Source organism: Prionailurus bengalensis, chromosome C1, assembly GCF_016509475.1.
Source record: "Prionailurus bengalensis isolate Pbe53 chromosome C1, Fcat_Pben_1.1_paternal_pri, whole genome shotgun sequence".
NCBI classification, from domain to species: Eukaryota; Metazoa; Chordata; class Mammalia; order Carnivora; family Felidae; genus Prionailurus; species Prionailurus bengalensis.
In genome coordinates, this window is record NC_057345.1 from 94,078,650 (window position 1) to 94,089,060 (window position 10,411).

The window sequence follows — 10,411 nt, forward strand, 5'->3', positions numbered from 1 at the left end:
AGAAATCACAACCCTGCACATGAGGCCTCCTAGCAGTGCTGGAAGGTTTTCCTTGTTGATGAGAAATGCCAGAAAAAGATGGGTGCAAACCAGAGAGGAGCAGTGAGCCACGCTGAGCAAGTGGGCCTTGTCCAGGCAGGACGGCCTGGTCTGGGCGGAGCACCTCTCGAAAGATGCTCTTTGGCTGGGAAGAGCGGGAAAGCACCGCGCTCCCAAACTTCTGGCTTTTGGAGGCTGCTTGAAAGTTCACCTAGCACTTCCTTTTATCCAAAGGATACGCACATGCTGATTCGAAGGGGACGTGTACCCCGATGCTCACAGCAGTACTACTGACAGTAGCCAAATTATGGAAAGAGCCCACATGTCTGTCGACTGATGAACGGATTAAGACGATGTGTTGGGGCGCCTGGGTGGCGCAGTCGGTTAAGCGTCCGACTTCAGCCAGGTCACGATCTCGCGGTCTGTGAGTTCGAGCCCCGCGTCAGGCTCTGGGCTGATGGCTCGGAGCCTGGAGCCTGTTTCCGATTCTGTGTCTCCCTCTCTCTCTGCCCCTCCCCCGTTCATGCTCTGTCTCTCTCTGTCCCAAAAATAAATAAACGTTGAAAAAAAAAATTTAAAAAAAGACGATGTGGTAATATGTATACAATGGAATACTATTTGGCGATGCGAAAGAATGAAATCCTGCCATTCACAACAAGGTGGATGGAACTAGAGGGTATTATGCTACGCGAAACAAAGTCAGTCAAGGGAAGATATCATATGATTTCACTCATATGTGCAATTTGAGAAACACAACGGATGAACATAGGGGCAGGGAAGGAAAAAAAAAAGATAAAAATGGAGGAGGAGGCAAACCATAAGAGACTCTTAAATACAGAGAACAAACTGAGGGCTGCTGGAGGTGGGGGGGGATGGCCTAAATGGGTGACGGGCATCAAGGAGGGCACGTCTCAGGATGAGCACTGGGTGTCATGTCATATGTAAGAGATGAATCACTGGGTTCTTCTCCTGAAGCCAAGACTACACTGTATGTGAACTAATTGAGTTTAAGTTTTAAAAAATTCAACAAGAAATACAATAATAATAATAATAATAATTTGGTCTGAAAAAAAAAATAAAGTCAATTAGCACGTCCACATTTGTTGTGTACTTGCTCCTGACAACTTAAGTCCCTGAGGGAGGAGTTATTTTACCTCTATCAGAGAGGTTACAGGATTTGCTAAAAGTCACACAGCAAGTGGCACCAGATGACCTCCCTCCCTTTGGATGGGTTCCTTGCTTATCAAGCAACCTCCTGGTGACTCACTGGTGAGCCTGATAAAGGGACAGAGGAGATCTGGGTGGGGACTTTGGTATTTCAATTCAATTTGTCTGGGAAAGTCTCTGCTGCATTCCCAGTACCCTAGACTTGGCCCAGAGCAGGTCCTCTCTAAATATTTGTGGAGAGGGGCGCCTGGGTGGCTCAGTCAGTTAAGCATCCGACTTCAGCTCAGGTCACGATCTCGCGGTCCGTGAGTTCGAGCCGCGCTCAGGCTCTGGGCTGACGGCTCAGAGCCTGGAGCCTGCTTCGATTCTGTGTCTCCCTCTCTCTCTGCCCCTCCCCCATTCATGCTCTGTCTCTCTCTGTCCCAAAAATAAATAAACGTTAAAAAAAATTTTTTTTAAATAAATATTTGTGGAGAGTATTAAAGTGACATGTCCTTGCCCTGGAGGAGTTCCTAGTCTTGGGGAAGGGGTAGAGCAGGTGCACGTATGAGGCTGAAATAAACTAGAACGTGATAAAGGGCCCTCAGGAGGATACCCAATGCCATCCGGTTCTGAAAAGGATGAAACCTGGTGGGCTGTAGAAATAGGAATTGTTGGAGGAGGTGGCAGCTTAGAGGGCTTTAAGGAGGGACTTATTTCCACAAGTGGGCATGGGTGCATAGTGACAGTTCTATGGCCCAGCCCCTGCCCACCTTGCCATCAGACCCCCTGTTGCCTACACTCAGCCGCACCAAACCACCCTCCCTTCTACTCCCACGCACTTACCGCTCCCAACTGGCTGAAACACCCTTCCCCTCCTTTCTCATCTTCCCTTGGCATGCCCCCCCATTAGCCATTCTCGACCTCCTCTTCCAGTTGCCCCCATGGCAACCTGGGCTTCCGCCTTTGGCACTAACTATGGGATGGGGCCGGGCCCTGGAGCTGGCTTACTTACCTAACTCCCCGTGGATTGTGAACTCCTTGAGAGTGGACTGTATTTTATTTTGGAAATTCCAGCAACTAACCTTGAGGCGGGCCATAGTAAACGCTGAATAAAGATTCATCAAGTCAGGGGCACCTGGCTGGCTCAGTCAAAGGAGTGTGCAACTCCTGATCTCAGGGTTGGGAGTTCGAGTCGCATGTTGGGTGTAGAGATTACTTAAATAAACAAAACTTTAAAAAAGTAAAAGATTCATCGAGTGGATGGGTATCCAATTTTTGTGGGGCCTGAAGGTGAATAATGAAAGCCGAGGCTGAAGCAGAAGACTGGGACCAACCTGCCATCAGGCAAGGTGGAGGTGGTGGTGGTGGGGGGGTAAGTGGTACATGGAACCACTGTCCCACTAGGCAAGCAAGATAGCCCACTGACAAGGTCACCTGCAGGGACCCGAGGGTTTAAGCAGAGAAAAGAGAGACTATGAGAGAGGAAGGCTTGAGGGCTCCTCCAGCATCCTGGTCAGCAGGCCGCGGGAGCATTTGGTGAGCCTGTGCAGCCCCCAGGTCCTGCTTACACCTGGGCTTACTGACAGAGTGAGTTCAAACCCAGCATCTCTGCCCTCCTGCCAGAGCCCTGGCCTTACCCAAGTGCAGAGGGCCTGTGACAAGCATGTGACCCAGCAGCCAGCCCTGGGACAGGCAGCAGTGGGGTGGAAGGGAGGAACTCAGCTTAGCATGGAGGGAAGGGGGGGATTCTTTTCCAGCTGAGGAATGACCTGGGCTCTTGTGGTCCATTCACTCATTCCTTCACTAATTCGTCCATTCAACACACTTCTATCGAGCACCTGGTATACGTGGGTTCTGCAGGAGATAAAAAGCCGTCTCTATGCTTAAGAAGCTCGTAGTTTAATTGGAGGAAGGATGAGAAGTGTACACACAAAAGGGAGACACAAACATTGGAGAGACGGAGACCAAAGAGCCACGGGGCCCAGCGGAGGGAGAAAGCATTCCTGTTGAGAGCAATGGGAAGGTGTCCTCAGGAGGGGACGTTTCAGACGCCTCCAGGGACGGGGACCTGGGAGGGGTGAGGCAAGGCAGCAGGCTGGACAGAAAGAGATCAAGAGCTCCTGGAGGGGCAACCACAGCGGTTTGGTTCTGTCCCCTCTCTCCCAGCAGCGCTCGATAACCATTTGTCTTGTTGAATGAGGCAGTGAACTTCCTCTGACCCTCCTCCTTCCCTCCCCACCTGGACCCACCACTGGTCCCCCGAACTTCTCTCTCAACAACACTTAGTCTCCTGAGCCCCTTTCCTTCTGCTAGACCCACATCTTTGACCTCGAAAGTGAAACATCCCTTCTCCTGACCCCTCAAATCTTTCCTTACGTCCTTGATCTTACCCCTGCCCTCCCCGGGGACCTTGCTCCTTCAGTGCCCTCTGTCTCTCTAACTGGTTAGTTCTTGGGCTCCTTTCCTTTCACTGATAATAAATGTGATTAAGTCTCTGACACCTCCCCACCCCAGATCCTCTAGCTTCCCGATTAGATGCTGCATTTCCTGAGGATAAGAGTCCATGCAATACAATATGTACCTCTTCACGGGCCCCTCAAAACTAAGAACAACGTCCTAAGCTCCGAAAACATTCATTCTGAATGGATGGATCTGGCCCTGTCACCATCCAGTTTCCTCAGTGGCTCCTCAAGGTAAAGTCAAAAGTCATGTGTGATCTATAGGCACCTGACGAATGGAGCTGGTCTGCCTCTCTCCCACTGTCTTCTTCTTCCCTGGCTCCAGCCATTACAGAATAACCACACTGCCCAAAGCCTGATGCACTGTTGCCTACCTTTCCTGACCTTTGTGCGTGTCTTTCCTCTCTCTGCAATGTCCCTTCCGCATTTCTGTACCTGATGCTCTTTTGCTCTCAATGCAACTCAAAGGTCTCCTCCTAGAAGCCTTCCTGACTCTCTTCCTACCCACACACCTTCTCCTGACGCTGTCCGGCACTGTGCTCTGTGTAGGAACCCCGTGTTTACAAGCCCAAGAGCTCTCTAAGGGTAGGGACAAGTCTTGTTTCACGATTTTAGCCTTAGTGCCAAGGGCCCGGTGGTTGATAGGTGCTTCATAGGCCGTTGTTAAATGAATGAGTGAATTAACGTCTGGAGAAATGCCAGTGATTTCAGAGGGAGGTGGCAATTTTTCTGGTCCTGGCTCCCACTCGCAGAAAGGGATGAAACTCCCTCAAGATTCAGTGTCCAAGATGACATGAGCCCACAATCCAGGATCCCCCAGAACTCAACTCTAAAAAGATCCCTATTTGAAGTTGGCTTAAAAAATCAGGCGTATGGCCCATGATCTTTTATTTTTAACATCCAAGGAAGAACTGGAATACGATTTCTATTGTTGTGTTCTAAAAATATATCGTCCACGGCTTTTTGCTTTCTTCACAATAAAATAGCTTTGGCATGACAGCGTTCTTGCGTAAGCGAAAATATAATTTCATGAAATAGTGTTTCATGTGCTTTAAGGGAAGCAACTATCTGACCTGAGGTGGCTGTGCAGGAAGGGAAGGGGGGCTCCAGACAAGATGGTTCCATCTCCTATGGAGCAGGCCCAGGGCCTGGCGCCGGGAGGTTTGAATTTTCCAGATTTTCAAGGGATGTCAGCACCAGAGTCCAGGACCAGTCATCATCCTCAATCAATCAGCAAATATTTATTGAGTGATTACAGCATGGGGAGCTGCAGCTGAGTGCAATGCAAGACGTGTGTGAGCCTGGGTTACTTTTCGTGGCGAGTTCCTCTGGCCATATCATCACCACTACTCCTATGACTAATTGTAAGTAACACTGAGCGCAGCCCTTATCCCTGCAGCAAGCGTCTGCTTTTATCTTCTCCTGACTTTTCACTAGCTCCCTAAGGCAGGTAGCTTTATTTCTACTTAACAGATGAGGAAACTGAGGCTCAAAAGAAGAAGTTTCTGCGTTATCCCAGATGTCACAGCCGGAAAGTAGCAGATCGGGGATCTGAATGTGGATTCCCTGGTTTGAAACCCAAAGTCCTTGGTAATGACAGCCAACATCTGCATGAGTCTTCCTAGGGTGCAGAGTATTTTCCAGGACATGTCTAATTGGATCCTATCACCGTATCACGTGAGGTCACAATGATTATAATGCCCATTTTATAGACAAGGAAACAGAGGCTCGGTGGGCGGGGGGGGGGGGGGGGGTTCTAGCAAGTTTCGAAAAGTCCTGATTGGTAAATTACATATCTAGGACTTGAGCTGAAGCCAAATCCTGTGTTTCTTCTGCTATACCGGATGGAGGCCCGGATCATCTAGTTTGGGCCCTGCCCAGCTTCTAGCACAGCACTAGAATTCTAGGAAAAGTGTCTAATTCTGGGAAGAGAATTCTCACCTAACAGCCCCGAAGAGCCTTCGTGCCACACTGTGGCCCAGACTGGACTCTGCTCCCAATGCCTGTACCTGGGAGGAGAGAAAGCAAGGGCCTCCAGGCCTGGCGGCTGGGCTCCTCCGGCAGCCCAGGCGCCCAGCTGGGAGCAGGAATGTGAGCGAGGGGGAGGGAGCTGTGTCAGGCTGCCGGCAAGCAGGAGGCTTTCCAATGAATGGACCATTGGTGGTTGCGGTTATGTGGGCCAATTGTGGTTAGGAGAGGGGAGAGGCTCCCAAGCAACACTGCATTCCTGCTCCTCTCAGCAACTCCGAGTGCTCAGGACCCAGCGGCGGCAGCACAGGCCCGTCCATCCTTCTGGGCTCCAAGGTTAAGCCTGTGCCCTGCGCCCTCCTGGCCTCCAGAGCAGGGCTCTCGCTACCACCACAGGGTCCAGAGGGACGTTCACAGCAGGGAGGAGGCTTTCCTGAGGTGGAAGCAGCCTTGACCTCATGCCTCCCTACCCTACTCACCCCCACCCCCCCTTTCCCTTGTTTCCTGGCCAGGGCACTGCTAAGGAGGCATTAGCACAGCCACTCTGGAGTCCTCTTTTAATTGAGTAGCGCTGATGCCCTCTCAGCCTAAGGAATTCTACCCCCTGTAGAGCACCCACTATAGTCCAGGCAATGTTCTAAGCATTCTACACATAATAACAACTTTATAGAAGCCCTATAAGGAAGAGGCCATTATTATCCCCATGTTACAGATGAGGAAACTGAGGCACAGGAGGGTTAAGTAATTTATGCAGGGTCATAGAGCTTGAGGAAGAGGCAGAGCTGAGGTTTCAATCCAGGCGGCATGACTACAGAGCTAATCTTGTGCTCGCCATCCTCCCGCTTCTCCGCCCATGATGGCTACCCTGACTCTTCCTACTTCCTGGGGAGAAGTGCACGGCACCAGCCAACAGGAAGATTTGCCACCCAGCTGGAGGGTGTAGGGCTGGGCTGGGCCCCTGGCCTGGAGTCCAGGGCAGCCACAGAGATAAGCGCTGCAGGCTGGAGCGGGACTCACTCATGCCTCTCCTCTCCTCACGCAGGGCAACCCTGGAAAGGCTTTCCCTCCCCACTCACACCCCTACGCTGGCGTCCCCACTCACACCCCTGTGTTGGGCTCCCCACTCATGCCCCTACGCTGGGCTGCCCCATCCCGCCCAGCCTGGCCCTCATGTGAGGAGGGCTCCTCTTAGATGTCCCAGTTCGCATCACGCAGACCAACGCAAGGAATCGCCTTCAGTAACACAAAGTGGAAGACAGGGGTCTGTGGCCAGGGGTATCGGGGACCTGAACTCTTCCAACCCTCAGGCTCTTCTCTCTCCAGGTCTCTGGCTCCCTTCGGTGACCTCCAGCAGCCAAGCCACTCTGGCCCTTGGGACACCTTGGACCTTTCCCCATTGTCGCTCGTCCTGGCTCGTGCTGGACTGTCCCTGGCAGTCTGTGCGCAGAGGGCATGTTCAGCTCTCTGTATTCAGCTGGCCTGGATGAGTACAGGATCCAGCATGCAACAAGCACTCAACAATGAAAATGCTTATGGCGTTAATAGATGAATACGGATGGGGTAGGTTTTTACTTCCTGTTTCCAGGTAATTCTCTGCCTTATTTGCTCTGAAGTCACACAGGACCACAGATAAGAAGTGGGCCTGTTTGCTGCTTGGACACGAGCCGATACATCATCCTCTTTGTGATTCTCTTTTTCCAATGAAGGTTAGAACAAAATTTCATTCTAGAAGTTTCCTCAGTTAAAGTGCTGTGATGCTAGAGGGTAGGGAGGACACTTGGGAAACTAAAACTCACTATGGACAAGTCGCTTTCTTATTTCTAGGTTACACTGATCAGCTCTGAGGAGTTCATGATAGCAATCTGAGAGGGCTCCCCCTGCCCACATCCAGGAGATAGTGCCCAGCCTGGTAAATGCAGGAAGCAGAGGGCAGAGCGGGGGCCCGATACAGACAGCTTTCCGGAAGTGCCTGCTCTCCAGGGGCGAGACTCCTGGTGGCATGGCCATGAAACCAGCACAGGTGTCTCCTCAGCTTCAGGGACGAGGGAGACAGCTGGCTCTCCCCCAGCCAGGAGAAGACGCGGCCTTAATATCCACCTGGGTATTTTTCCACAGTATCTAAGTTGGCTCTTGTTAGTTTATCAAATACAAGGTCTTCACAGCAGCCCTGAGAAGCTGGCTGGCTGGGAGCTACCGTTCCCATTTAATTGATGAGAAATCCAGTCAAGGATCGATCCATTATGGCCGCTCTGCCACCTTTCACGCTCTCACCCCACTTTCTTAAAAAGAAGGTAGACATGTTTGAACGGTCAGCCTGCAGCGCAAAAGACCTATGTGGGGCAGGATGGGAGATGGGATATCTAGCATCCCTAACCTGGCTAGCCAGTGTGTCCTTACACACTCTGGCCCTAAGCAACACCTTGTCAGGAGGCATGGGGCAGGGAAACAGTGTTCCCTCTACAGCCCCAAGCTCCCCAGGCTGCTGCTCTCCACCTTCCAGTCCACTTCCTAAGAACCATGGGACCGCTTTGATGGAAGAAAGAGAGACAGAGAAGGAGGGAAGGAGGGAGGAAGGAAGGAAGGTAGAAAGAGAGAAAAGGAGAAAGAAAGAGGGAGGAAAAAGAAAGAAGGAAGGAAGGAGGAAGGGAAGGAGAGAGGGAGGGGGAGAAAGAGAGGGAAAGAAGAAAGACCGAGCAAGCCAGCCCTTTGTGATAAAAGTCAACTCCCTGGAAAAGATCTCAAGGGGATGTTGCCTGTCAAATAATTTCAAAGAAATGACATTTCGACAACAAGCAAATGAGGCTTTCCTCCCACTTCCTGCCGTCCATCTCCATTTCTCCCTTTTCAATCTCTCTCCTCCCACCCTTGGTTCATTCCTCTGGCAAACAGGGTCCCTCCTGTACTCCCTTCTGCCCTCCTCCAGGGTCAGCTGAGTGTTGCCTTCTTGATGATGCTGCATTAGGAAATCATTGAAACCCAAATCTTGGATTGTTCCAAATCCCTCCATGCCTCCCCTGTGACCCAGCTCCGGACGTGACTCCACCGGAAGCCAGTGCGGAGAACAGCAGTAAATCTGACCAGGGACAGCACACGGGCCCCAGAGCTCTTTCCCGTCAGGCCTCGTTCCTGAAGCCCCCACCCCAGCCTGCACCAATTCGTGCATTACTCTGGAGGAGGTGGCTTTGCCCATCTGGGCCTTCGTTTGCGCATCTGAGGCAATGTGGGCCGGAAACGCTCCTTGTTCTGTGGTTCCAAGCCCTGCTGCCGGTGGATGGCCACACACGGGCCTTCATTGGTGTGAACGGCTAGGACACTATGCTCACATGGACATCATGCTGTTGGATTGGCCCTGAGACGCAGCCAGGACATGCCCGCCAAGGTCTCCCAGCAAGACAGGCAGGGAGAGGGGGCAGGAGTATCCACGCAGTGCAGGAAAGAGCACTGGAGATAGTGAGCCCATCAGGCACACCACAGGGGCTTCCAGCCTCGATTTCCCTGTGTCTGGTGGTAAAGCACATCTGAAGTCAAGCAGATTCACAGCCTTTCCTTTTAAGGTAACAGACATGAGACAGCTGCAGGGTCCCGCTGTGGAGTCATGGTCATCCAGGGCCTTGTTCATCCCTCTGCAGCTCCGTGCAGACAGTTTCCCAGCATCCCACAGCCCCATTCCAAAGTGTTCTTTCATAGCTAAGCACTTGCTCTGTGCTGTCTGCTGCCCTAGAGACCTCCATATGTCGCCCATTTGACCTCACAACCATTCCTTGGGGAAAGGGCTTACTATGATCATTGCACAAACGAGGAAAGAAGGGCTCAGAAGAATTAAGGGCTTTGTCTCAAGCTACACAGCAAATGAGTGGCAGGGCTGGGACTCAAATCTGGCTCTGAGACTCCCAGGTCCTCTGTGCCACTGCTGTGTCATTGCTTAAGGCCCATGTGAGTAGATAAACAATAATAATAACAGTAACTACAGCAATGGCCCTTACTACCTTCGGGCCCCAGGCTAAACACTTAATGGGCACCATCCCATCCCATCCCCTCCATTCCCGTAAGAAAGGTAAACTAATGTCTAAGTGGTAGAGTCAGGGTTCAAGACTGGATGTGTAAACGATTTCAGCTGAGGGAGAAGGAGGACCCAAGCTTTGTGCCAACAGAGAGGAAGGCTGCCTTCCAGAGGCAGAGCTAGGTTCTGAAGGCAGCCTCAGTGAGCTTGAGGCAGGGTTGGGGTGATGCAGGACGGAGCAGGTGAAATTTTACTTCCTTTCAACGAGTCAAGAGGTTTATACTTCCTCTAACCTCTTATCAGTCCCAAGCACTATGGAGTGAATGTGTTATTGTGTTTTGTGTATTTTTGGTACAGGGACACTTGACAAAACAGGCCCGGGGGAAGTAAATCCTTAACCTCCTTCCTTTGGCAGGGCTCTGTCTCTTGTCTTCCTTCCTCAAGGCTCTGAGGACCCAGCACTGCTCCACATGACTGCCCCTAAGCCCGTGAAAGCAGGGGCATGTTGGTATGTCCATCTCCGTATCCCCGGGGGGCCAGCACCGTGCCTGGCACATAGGAGCCACAGGGTGCTACATTTGTCCAATGAATGAATTGTTCTCTAAAGGTCTTATTTGACTCAATCACCGTTAACGGGGTAGCTCTTATGGGTCAGACACTGTTGTTTTGAGGTAAGTGAACAAGGGACCAGCCTGCAGGAAGTCTCGGTGAGACTTGGGGCACAATAAAACTCTCAGTGTCCCCTTCAATACTTTTAGAATCATCAGAGAATGAATGAATAACAACTTATCAGGGC